The 12,931-nt window shown below is 40.2% G+C and overlaps 1 long non-coding RNA gene across 1 annotated transcript; it reads right to left on the bottom strand.

Annotated features, from left to right (window-relative positions):
• Positions 1–613: 613 nt before the first annotated feature.
• LOC308480338 lies at positions 614–6,942 on the bottom strand. Its single transcript, XR_013988056.1, has 2 exons — positions 6,887–6,942; positions 614–849 (listed from the first exon to the last, which is right to left on the bottom strand). It is a non-coding gene; the product is annotated as an uncharacterized lncRNA (long non-coding RNA).
• Positions 6,943–12,931: the final 5,989 nt, after the last annotated feature.

Below are 12,931 nucleotides of genomic sequence, written 5' to 3' on the forward strand. Positions count from 1 at the left end.
CACCGTAGGGTGGTGATAAAGGTTTGTGGGAAAATATGCTCTGCTACAAGGTCTATAAAAAATACCGGAAGCTTGCAACAGGAAGCATTTTCAAATCCACATTGTTTATAGTACTAGATAAAATTTAGCTGCATCTGCTAAGGATGCCTTTTCTCAAGGCTGGAAGCTGATCTTGGGAGATCCAAAAGCAGCCAGTCTTTTGAACAGCAGACTGGTTGTGGTATCCTCTGATCAACAAGTTGTAATGCAAATGTACCATATTTCTCTTAACTTATAAGAAATAAACTCAGTTTGTGGAAATCAATTATGCCCACTTTAGCTTCAGGCTGTGTTCCCCTGCTTTTCCTCTTCCTTAAAGGGGGCAAAATCAGTATAGAATCTTGTAGCACCTTAACAATAAAGGCTGCAGGGTGGGGGAGTTAATTTGAAAATGGGGTCCTTGAGATATTGCAAATATTAGCAACAGGTTTGCATATTTTTACTTATCAGATTTTTCCTGGAAATAATAGAACCAGATTAAGGGGAGCGGGGTATAGACTCTGCAGGAGCAACCCCCTCCCCCCAAAAAATGTTTGCATGACTTGCACTGATCCCACAATAAACATCCAGCCAGAAGCATCCTAACATATTTTATTACGGAATAACTGTGGACATAAAGATGCTGCAAGACTCTTTGTTGATTTTGCTTCTGGAAGTTCTTAAAGGGCCAATATGCAAAGGGGTGACAGAGGACAGTGTTATAGAAGCGACCAACATGAATTTGACGAAACTCCAGGAGGCAGTGGAAGACAGGAGTGCCTGGCGTGTTCTGGTCCATGGGGTCACGAAGAGTCGGACACGACTAAACGACTAAACAACAACAAAAGGGAGGGGTAAAAAGGGGAATGGGAATGGCAGCAAAACAAAGCTCCACTACAAATCAAAAGGTGCTTTCAGGCCATCACAATGTTTGGGTGGGATTCAATTACATACCAGCAAATTAAAGTTGTACAAACTATTCCCCATGAAATCTGCTTTCCCCCCTACCCTGGACTTTTTGCAATAAGGGAAATGATGGGAAAAGGCAGCATTTGTGCAATAGCCAGTGTCATCTAATCTCCCTGAAACAAATGCTCAGTAAACAATTTGTCTGGAAATGGCCTCAGATTCATATACTCTCTCCATCTCCATGAACCCAGTCCACTCCACTGTGTTCAGTGCAGGGCAGTATTTAGCTAGCTGCACTCATAGGTTGGCTCCTCTTATTTTTGTAGCCTCAAAGGCCCAGTAGCAGTCCTGTGTGGCTAGCAGATGGGTGAGTAGCTTGACACTCCTGCGCTCACCCGGAGGCAAATGCTCCACTCTCTGCAAATGAGCAGGGAAACTGCACATTACAAGCCTTTTATTACAACCAGATTGTGAAAGAGATGCAGTATCAGCAGCAGTAGACAGAGGCCACATTCACCCTACACATTTAAAGTACTATGATACTACGTTAAACAGTCATGACTTCCCCCAAAGAATTTTGAGAACTAGTTTAAGGGTGCTAAACATTGCTAAGAAAACTCTATTCCTCATCAAAGAACTACAGTTCCCAGAATAGTTTAATAACCAGTCCCTCTTCCCAGGGAACTCTGGAAATTGTAACTCTGTAAAGGGAATAAGAGTCTCCTAACAACTCTAGCACTCTTATCAAACTATACTCCCCAGAATTCTTTACCATGACTACTTAAAGTGGGATCATGGTGCTTTAAACGTATGGTACGGATTTATTTTTGTTAAGTGTATGCCGCCTGATTATAAATAAAAACCCTCAAAGGATGGGAAAGGATGATTTCAGAAACTGGTGCAGTCAATGGGTACAACTTCCTATTAAAATCCTTTGCCTGATTTCCGTCTTGTGGACAGCTGATGAACTCTCATCTCCCCCCCAAAGGGTCAAAAGTCACAAAGGTCAGCTGGGAGATGGCAGTTCATTGCATGGCTGGCGGGAAGCTTCATGGGGGTGGCACTCACAGAATTTCCAGGAGGCTGATAACAGAAGGCCCATGACTTGGGAGATTTCCCAGCAACTGCTGCCTACCAACCCCACCTAAGGGAGACAGTGTTCCTAATGGCAGCCATTCATGATGCCATGCTGTAAAACCTTCAGAGAAAGGGATTTTCTGTCCTGTAATGGTACACATTATTATTATTATTACACTATCCCCCTTTCTTGAAGTCAGTCAAGCCAAGCAAAATGACTTTAGTTAGCTAGCTATATATTTCTTGAAGGGTTCATATCCCACCTTTCTATCTGGTCAGCATAACTCACAAAATTAGCAACACAATATAATAAAAAATAATAATAATATGGGAAATAAAACAGCCTAGCAGACAAAACAGGGATGGAGAGCCTTTTTCAGAGTAAAAGGGCTGAACTTCCCCCATGGGTAACCTTCCAAAGACTGCATACCACTGGCAGGCAGGGTCAGAGGCTGATATCATGTTGGAGAAATACAGTAAATGCCTATCTGTTTAGGCTATGGTGCAGAAGGACCTAAGAAGAGCCTGTTGGATCGAGCCAGTGGTCCATCTACTTCTGTTCTCACACCAGATGCCTCTGGGAAGCATGCAAGCAGGAACTGCGTGCAGCAGCACTCTCAAAGCCTGAGGCTTCCAGGACCCAGGCCTAGCGTGAGGCATTTTGGCACCTGGGGCAAACCACCAAACAGTGCCCCTCACTGCCAGGGAAGAAAGGGTGAGTGAAGAGTCGTAAGGGCCAAACTCTCCACAATTTTATTGCAGTTATTAACTTGCAGTTCTGTAAGCATGCAGAAAGTCAATGAGCCAGTCACTGAAGTAAAATTTTATTTAAAACACACAAAACAAAACAAAAAAAAAAAATAAGTAAGTTGCCTCTATCTATACCAACAAGAAAGAAATGTGGGAGGTTCTAAGAAACCAGTGTGGCTGCATAAGGAACTCACAGATGAGCTGAGAGTTAAGAAGGGCATGTATAAGAAAGGAAGAAAGGGGAAATCACAAAGGAGAACTGGGCACAAGCTAACAAAATGAATTTCAGTAGGGACAAATGTAAGGTTCTGCACTTAGGCAGGAAGAACCAGGTGCACAAATCTAGGATGGGGGACACCTGGCTTACTAGCAGTACATGTGAAAAGGATCTAGGGGTCTTGGTGGACAACAAGCTTAACATGAGTCAACAGTGTGATGCAGCAGCAAAAAATGCTAATACTATTCTAGGCTGCATCAACAGAAGTATAGTGTCCAGATCAAGGGAAGTAATAGTACCACTCTATTCTGCCTCAGTCACAACACACTTGGAATACTGTGTCCAATTCTGGGCACAATTTAAGAAGGATGTTGACAAGAACGTGTGCAGACAAGGGCAACAAAGATGATCAAGGGCAGGGATCAACAACCTAAGGCCCATGGGCCACAAGCAGCCCATGGGGGTCATTTTACCAGCCCATGAGCCACCCCTGAACCAAGCTGCCGGCTCAGTGAGTCCCAGTGTGCTGCGCTAAACCAGTGCAGCATGGCATGGGGACTTGCTTCCGCGGTGCTAGAAATCATGAGAGGTGGTGAACTCTCCTTCCTTGGAGGTTTTTAAACAGAGGTTGGATGGCCATCTGTCATGGATGCTTTAGCTGAGATCCCTGCGTTGCAGGGGGTTGGACTAGATGACCTTTGGAGTCCCTTCCAACTCTAAGATTCTTTGAATCTATCTTTCTTCTCGAGAACAAACCCTGGAAGCTCATGGAATCCAGTAACCAGGCCTGCCTTTAACAAGTCTCTCATGCCAATAGGCCATTTTCAATAGATCTCCTTTTCTTTTGTTATGTGCACAATCTTGCAAACAGCACATTTTTGCCGTACTGTGTTCCAAAAGGTTAAAAAGAGATCCTGGGTTTTAAAATATTTTTGCAGTACTTTTCACAGGACAGAAACAGCAACTGCAATTAACTAAGAAAGGAATAAAAGAAGAGTACGATATTAGTTTCAAAATAAATAAAAAGTGATGCTGCGACCAATCTTTTTTACCCTGAACCTATGGACAGCAAGAAGATCAAATCCTCTGGAGAGTTAAGTGGGAGGTGGTCATTCTGCCCCTCCAGAAGTGAACTGGCATACCATATAAATTTCAGCTACAGTCCAGAATCACAGAATGCTTAAAATAGCACTATGCAATGCATTGTTTTTAGGTTTTACATTCCCCACCCTCTAATATGTTGTGTTACACAAACACAGTTTCTAAATCACTGGACAACGCCCTACTGGGTGACACTACAATATGTACCTGAATTCTACATGTGTACAATGTGTATTAAGGCTTCCTCACCCCTCCCTTGTTCTTTAAAAATCTAGGCAGCCACAGTAGGTCAGAAGTACTTGGATCACAGCCCAAATCAGATTAAATTCTCATCACACTTCTTTGGCAATAAATGCCACTGAATCCTCAGTGAGGATTACTTCTAAGTAAATGTGTTTAGTGCAGAAGTGCCAAATACCGTAGTTTAAATCCTGTTACTTCAACTAAACTGGGCTGTGAGTTATGTTCTGTCTTCAGTCAATTGCCAATTCATTCAAGAATGTGTTTTATTATTTACATTAAGTGCCTGAGATTTCTTCTCCTCCTCCTCTATTTCTCTCCCATAAATGTGTAGTGCTTAGAAAAGGAGACGGCATGGGATGTTTTAGCGCTGCCAGATCTTCAGGTCTCACCTGAAGTCTCCAGGTTTCCCGGGCCCTCTCCAGGTGGCAAGTGGAAGGATTAATTCTCCAGGTGAGTGGAAGCCCCTTTAATTAAATAGTAACAATTAAGAAGACTGTGCATGCAGCTTGCAAGATTCAGTCCAGCAGAATCTAGCTGCAAATTCTAGCACAGACATTTTTTCGGGGGGGGGGTAGGTGCTTGCCCTCCTTAGCTCACCTTTCCCAATTAGCCTCCATCACTGTTATTTTACTGGGGCACCCCATGAAGCATGACAGAATGACTAGTTGGCTGAAACTCCAGGCGACGGAATGAGGAATTCAATTCAGTTCACATTTAAAGCTTAATTTATCATATTTCAACTTTTCAAAACAAAATGTGAACTGAAACATAGTCATCCTTCAAAGTCCCTATTTTTTCAATGCGGCTTCTCCAACCAAATGATGTTAACAAAAATGCACATATTAGGGGAAAGTGTGCCTAAAAATGAATGAATATATTAGTGAAAAGGACATACAAAAATGTGTTACATTAGTAGAGGTTGTTTGCAAAAATATGTGCATTTGTCAAAACTGCATACAAAAATGTGTCCATTAGGAGAAATTCATTTATAGATTGTTACAGAAATGTGGGAAATTGAATTTAAGATTGGAAAGATGAAAAACTGAGAGAACAAAAACTGACAGATCCTTCCACACCTATTCTGCCTTCAGCATATTGCAGGTTCTACTTGTCTTTGCTATCTTTGCCTTAAATAAACAAATAAATTAAAATTATGTAAGTATATACTGGTGATTTGGGAGGGACCTCAAAATTGTGCAATAAGTGACTATGAGGCCACTGAGAGATGAGGGAGAATGGAATGGGTTATCTTGGAAAAGGTTATGACTGAACCCTGAACAAGGTGACACCCATACGGCAACATTTCATTGCAGCTACCAACTTATATCTTTTTCTGGAACAAAACAGGAAAAGTCATTTAGAAAAGCTACTTTCCTTTTTTGGCTAATTGGCTTCAGCATTGTTAAACAGCTCTACATTTCAAAACAAACTAACAAGTTCTTAGCCTAGGAGTTTACAAATTTGGAATTAAATTTCTTTTTACTAGGCTCTGAATGGGGTGGTTTTTTTAGGGTGAGGTGGAGAAAACTGAATGGGTGTCCTAAGAATCTGATTCCTCCTATAAAATATCAATAGGGGCAAGGATTTTATTGGCTAAAATTATCAACTAATCCCACTAACAAATGTTTGAGAATAAGAGAATGGATTGTTTCAACCAGATTTGCTTCTTCTTATGCAATAACATTTCTTCATTTACCAGCCTGTCTTCACCTTTATATTTTAATGCTTCAAAGCTGATACTCAAGCTGTCATTAGCCTCCATAGGAGCAGAACAGGTTTCGGATTTTTGTGTGAAGCAGTCAACGTTCGAAACTTTGTTTAGCTTTCTTTTAAAATGTGAAATATTTTCTTCCAGCATTATTTCTGGGTGAACATGAGCCTATGAATTGCTTCATCTGAAAACAATCGACAAGTAATGGAGAAGGGAGAATTATTTTATCCCTTGTTTCCGTTTGTAGATACAAGAAACGCTGGCCAATGGCATTGAATGCCATTGAGCTGTGCAGAACCACTGAGGATACACTGTTAAAACACATCATTGTCTAGTATAAATATAGGTATGATCCATTTGGTAGTGTTGCACAAAAGGGATATAAGCCCAGATCTGAAAAGGTTAATGAACTCTGTAAAATATAGCTGCAGATCTTTTGCATAATTCTTTGGGAAGTGTTTGTTCAATTACGGGCCGCATTAAAGGTGCATCTGGTAGAAAGAATTTGCATATAATTGATGGATGTGTTGTACGTTTTGTCTTAGATCAGTGGTTACGAAACTCCCCACCCCCACGTGATTTTTCTGCCTGTTGTATCAATTGCAATGTGCTATGGTAGATGCTGTATGATTTTTTCCAGTGTATTTAACTGCTTCTTTTATTTCTTATATTGTATGAGAATTCTATGCCCCGCTTGCAGGTTTCCCACAGGCCATTGTGAGAACAGGATGCTGGACTACACGGGCCATTGGCCTGATCCAGTAGGCTCTTCTTATGTTCTTGCATAAGAAATAAAATTAACAATTAAAATACAATTAAAAATCAATATTATTGCTTAATACAGACATGCCACAGCCCACCTGAATATAGCTTGAAGACCACTGGTGGTCCACAGACCACAATTTGGGAACCCTTGTCCTAGTTCAAGGAAAGAAAAGGTATATAAATGTAGGGTAAAAACTGTTCCTGTATTGCTTTAAACCACCAAACTGGTGTATTATTAGAAAGATACCTATTTTAATCAGGAAAAGGTTTTAGCAAACTTGCAGAGGCAAAAATATCAGAATGCACAATAATTTTAAGACTATCCAAGTGAATATTGATACTTTGAACTGCGTTAGAACCATCCTAACACCGCCATGGGGTGATCAGAGTGAAGAGTTAATGATGTATTGAAAACAGTGTTGGCTCCTGCTGGTCATGGTGACAGAGCTTCTTTGAGGGGAGGGCAAGTCTTGGGGAGGGGTCTGGCCAGCCTAGTTCTGTCCCTTAAACACCCCATTTTGGGACCCAATTCTGGCTAAATTAGTATCTTTCCATCTACTCTGGTGGAGGTGCTGCCTCTGCAGCAGCAGCAGCACAGTCCTCCATCAGCAGTGCTTCATACTAACCCACACCCCAGCCATTGACATCCATGTGGGACAGGATTGCTCTCTAAATTAGATTATCTGGCTTGGATTTGTTTATTTTTTTTTTTTAAAAAAACACCAATTATACAAAGCAGAAACGGAATGAAGCACACCCTTGCTGAGCCCTGGTAAAATCCTCAAACTTTGGAATCTCTTGCAGGAGCAAAGCAGTTTTTTTAAGTCTCCTTTTTAAAGCCAACGCACTGGCAGAGGAAGTACTAGAAGGAAATTTATCAGCACCTTTGCCGTTGGCTCTGCTGTAATGAGCAAACAAGAAATAACTCGAATGACTCCCCTATCAGCTGCGAGAAGAAAGCACGTGACAATCATTAAACCTAGAGTACATTAGACTGCACCGCTGCTGCCAAAATTTGATAACTACATGTTTGTAAAGTGTACAGCCCTTTAAAAACAAAGCATGGACTTTCTTCCACAGTTCACACATTTTGTAAAAGACAGAGATGATTCAAGGAAACTACAGAGGGGAGGAGAACAAGAATTCTGCAATATGTTACAGGGGGATCAAAAGAGAAGTGAACAAGTTGGTGTAATGGTTGGCATGTTTGTGATTACTTTGGGATGCAGGTCCAAATCCTGTGCTGCCATGAGATTCACTAACCAGAGGGAGGCCTTCTTGATAGTTCCACTGCCCTTAGAATCTGGGATAGCAGACCCTAAGCTGTGAAATTCTCTTCCCACAGCAAATTCTGAAGATGCACCTCTTCATCCTGGCCTTTGATCCTTGAGATGTATATTTTTAGGACCTACCCTGTTCTTGAGATCTTGTGTGTAATTTGTTTTAAACTGTTTTTAATGTTGTGATTCAAAGTCTTGCGACCTGCTCTGGAACCCTAGGGTGAAGGACAAAATAATGGTAATAATAATGATAATAATAATTTCCATTTCCCAGCAATTAATTTAAAAATTGCATTTGAAAATTATCAAATGGAAGAGAAAATTATGGTTGGAGAAGAATATTGTTTTTATGTGTTTATCTTTGAGGTAGCTGAGAAGTTTTGTAATAAGGTTGCTTTAAATGGATGGTGTGGATATGACCTTTCTTTCATCCTACACCTCCCAGAAATCAAACTTTTAGTGTGGCAGCACTCACATTTTGGAACTCCCCGCTTATTGATATCAGGTAGCGCCTTCACTGTATTCTTTTTAGCACCTGCTAAAAACATTTTTACTTAGGCAAGCCTGCCAGACATGTAGAAGCTCTCATGTGTTTTAATCTGGTTTTAGTTTACTGAGTTGTTGGGGGTGGGGTTAGGGTTGATGTTTTAAATACTTGTTTTTAACTGCCTATTTTACTGATAATTTTATTGTTATATTTATTTAATTCGGGGGTGGCAAACAGCTTTGAGGTTTTATTACGATTAAGCAGTAAATAAATGTTGTTAGATAAATATATATATTCACCTTGGGAGTTCAAAAAGGGAGTAGAAACAGGGCTAAATTGACTAAAACATTTGGCAAAGATGGTGCCGCCCGCTCTGGGATTGTGTGAGCAATGAAGAGTGGGTTGTTTTATTTATTTATACAAGTATTTATATACTGCTCTTTCCCAAAACATTAAGAGCTGCGTACAACAACATAAAAATATTTAAAAGCAATACAATTAATTAACACATTTAAGTAAAGTGAATGTGCAGAGGGAGACAGAGGGAGGTAGCTGCACCCATGGGGCTTTTTTCACATCTGCAAGCATGGGCAGCCTGGTATGCTGCTAAGTCTTGGAGAACCATTCCCTGGAACTAAAAAAGCACAATCCACAATCCTGTGCCACTTTGCAATGCTAAGGTAAACTCAAAACACAACATCTACTGAAATCCTAAAGCATCCTGAAAGTGAGGCAGAAAAATTGAAGACTTTTTTGTGTGCAAGGGAAGATAGCTATTGAGTAATTGTAGGGCAGATTTCGGCACAGCATTCATGAAATTGTGGATCACATTCCAGCGGTAGGGAGGGTTTTGAAAGTCCTTTGCCTGTTTACTGATCACCAGTATAATACAGAGGGGAAAGCAGTTAATCATGTGATTAGCTGATGGTTCAAGAATGCAGTGACTTGGAGCCTTCTCATCAGAGCTCTTGTCTACAGTTTTGTAAATGTAATCATGTGAGTCTATTAGTCAAATCTGCTACCACATCAAGAATGGCAAACTGTCTGCATAGCAATCACTTCCTGTAAACATACTACTGTGTATATCCTTAACAGAGGCAAAAAGAAAGAAAGAAATCTGCAGGACTCACCCAACCTGTGTGCTTGCATTTCCTTATTCCACTTGCCACTGAGTTAACACTGAAACAGCTCAGAAACAAGCAAAGAATCCCCCAGTCTTCCTGAGAACTGCAAATGAAGATAATTTCTACCTAGAAGACTTTAATACAGTAGACTTCTCCAAACAGAATCCTGTTTATCCTCCCATCTTTTGGTCATATTAATAGGCATGTGAGATTAATTAACATAGGTATCTGGGGCAGTCTCTCTTTACACACACACACACACACACACACACACACACAAAATTTCCTGGTGCAGCTGCAGAGTTCTGAACAATATGTTCTATGGAACTTTTGGAATAGGGTGTTTTTACAATAATGGTCTTATATTTAATATATAAAGAGCGCACACACAGGCACACTGTGACATTTAGTGTTCCTATCAGAACAATCCTAACCCCCAGATATGCCGGCTGGAGGCAATCAGGATTGTGCAGAAATGTCCCATAACTAGCAGAGAGAAGCTCCCTGAGCTTCGCTTTAGTACCAGTGGTAGCTGGCATTAGGCTTTGTAATGTGGTCTTATGGTAGGTGGGACAGAAGTGGGGTTCTCTGGCGAGTCCCCAGTATCAGAGCCTACCCCCTACCATCCACATCAGCCTGGAAATGGTATAAACACCCACCTCCCTGAAACTAGTGGCTCGGGGGAAATGGGTGGGTGGAAGTTCTGGTCAGTGCCAGCTGGCAAAACTTTGGAAGTGCTCAGCAGCCTCACTTAGGATTTGCAAAGTAAGGAGCAATACCAGTTCCAAATCAGTATTAATACTTAAGCATATTCCATTTACAGTTTTATCGCATTCGCTTTTATCCCAGTTTTAGAGGACCCTTAGGCAAGTTACTTATTTGTTAAAATATTTGACCCCCCCACCTAATTTTGCTACCCTATGTAATGTGTAAGTTAGCACTTTAATACTATTTTTTAATTATACTTTTTTAAAAAGAAAATCCTGACAATGGGCAACAACCTGTGATTACATAGGCAATAAGAAAGGTATACAACTTGCACTACTAGTATTTAAACAATACTTTTACTAATACCGTATACATATAAACCTTAAGGGGAGGAGAGGAGAGGGAAAACCTTTTTTTCCAGGAACATGATTTGTTTAATCCCTGTGAAACACTTCAGAATGTCATTACATTCTATATAAATATACTAATATAAGTAATTAAATTTCCTTTGATCTTTCAAACTATAAACTAAAATTCACATATGCACTTATTGTACTTATGTATAATCTGAAAAGGGCAAGTAGTAATTTAAAATACCTATTAGTAAGCAGGACAGATAAGAAGTTTCTCCCAGCCCTTAAGCTACAGTACTGTTCTACTCTCCTGGCTTGTTGTTTTAAGTTGGAAGTGGTGGGCTGATCTGACAAATAACAGCACAAAGTTTACCGTCTCTGTCCCTTCTGTGCAGAGTTTTTATTTATACTGAAGAAATAAGTTGCTGCAACAACTGTTAAAAGGTGGATACAAAAGGAAAGCAAGAGAACTAGCATATTTGTACATATTGATGCCTCTCATGTATTAAAATGAGCAGAACTATGGAGCCCTGTACATCTCCATGATTAATGGAACCAATCAGCAAAACATAATGGGTGGTATTCAACTAAGTTTTACTCAAGAGTGGACCTATTGAAATTAATGAACCTAACGACCTTATGGGGTCTGCTCTGGGTAAAACTTAGTTGAATACCACCAAATAGGATTAATTATTGCATCAATGTGATATCTGTAATATATTTTAAGCGTGTATTAACAAAATCCCCTAACTTCTGAATATGTAAATTGCATATTTTATTAAACAGCAAAGCATGAGCAGAGGGGACTCTTCATCCTAGAAACTCCTTAAAGATATGTGGTGGCTTGCCATATGTAGCTCTGAACTTGTGTCCTTTAGATAGCTGGGGTCCTGCTCATTTTCATAAAGCAACTTACACTTCAATACCTGTTGGAAGACTGGTTGAATTATATATATTTATTTAGCAATAAATATAGTGAGAAGGTCAAAAGCCAGAGTATGTGTGATGTGATCTAGAGGAGAAAACTGCGGGCTGTAAATGCAGAGAGCGAGTCATGGCTGATTTCTGCTTGAATCCAAGACCGTGGCTATGGGAGAAACAATATCCTTTCGGCATTTTAATACTATGAGCCCCTACATCGCAGGCTCAGATTGTATATATGTGTAAATAAACCATCATAAGGACACCAGTCTTCTCTGTGCCTCATTCCCAAAAGGAAACACAACCCCCAGGAACGCACCTGGAACCCTTGGAATCGCACACTGCTCAGAGATTGGGATGGCGTACTAAAATACGTCAGTCACCATAATGTTTTTCATCTGTTTTAATGGAACTACATTTTATTTTGTAAGAACTTGTAAAACTAGCTTCTGTTTTCTACCAAAATACCCAACCAGCAAAATTAATGAATGCACCCTCATTTGGTATTAATGAATACCAAAATACCCAACCAGCAAAATTAATGAATGCACCCTCAGCCCAGGACTGTCACTATCCAACATTAAAGAACCTGGGAAAACACCATCCCTTCCTAAAATACATGATGAAACATACAGATTTTAAACAATATTTCCAAATTTGTTTCCTCAGTCAGGAATGCAACAACCTTGAGTCTTTAAGCTTCATGAAAGCCAAGAATCTCATGAATCCATGAGCTAAAACTTAAAAGGGAAAAGTATATAAGTGAGATAGTAAAATTATGTGGGGTTTGCATGACACGTCCTACTGACCACTCTGAATGGTGATTCAAAGCTGAATACAGTTTTCCAAGAACAGGTATGTCAGGTTTAATCCCCAGTGAACAACACATTCCATTTGCATAGTACTACTAACAGCAGCATTCGTTTACACCACACTACCCAAGTGATCAAAATTATGTGTGTCTTCTGAGTTTTGAGTCTATGTAAAGATATGAAAGCATAAACAAGGTTTCCATGGTGCAATCTGTAGCGTGCCCAAGCTACAACTTGACAAAGGATAACCCTGAAGCTTCCGAGTTTCTCCTTAACTCACATTTTAACCTCCAAAAGCAAGCAGGCAAAGGCTATGCAATGCTTAGTTGACACTAGTTATAAATTGCTAATGGAATGATAAACTGTATTTGCAGGAACAGGGCAGGGATACTATGGAAAACATTGCATAGTGGTTACAAGGATGAGCGCTGTGTTGATCTCAAAGCTAAGGATAT

The sequence above is a fragment of the Podarcis pityusensis genome (genome assembly GCF_964106645.2).
Source record: "Podarcis pityusensis genome assembly, chromosome: 6".
Classification (NCBI taxonomy): Eukaryota; Metazoa; Chordata; class Lepidosauria; order Squamata; family Lacertidae; genus Podarcis; species Podarcis pityusensis.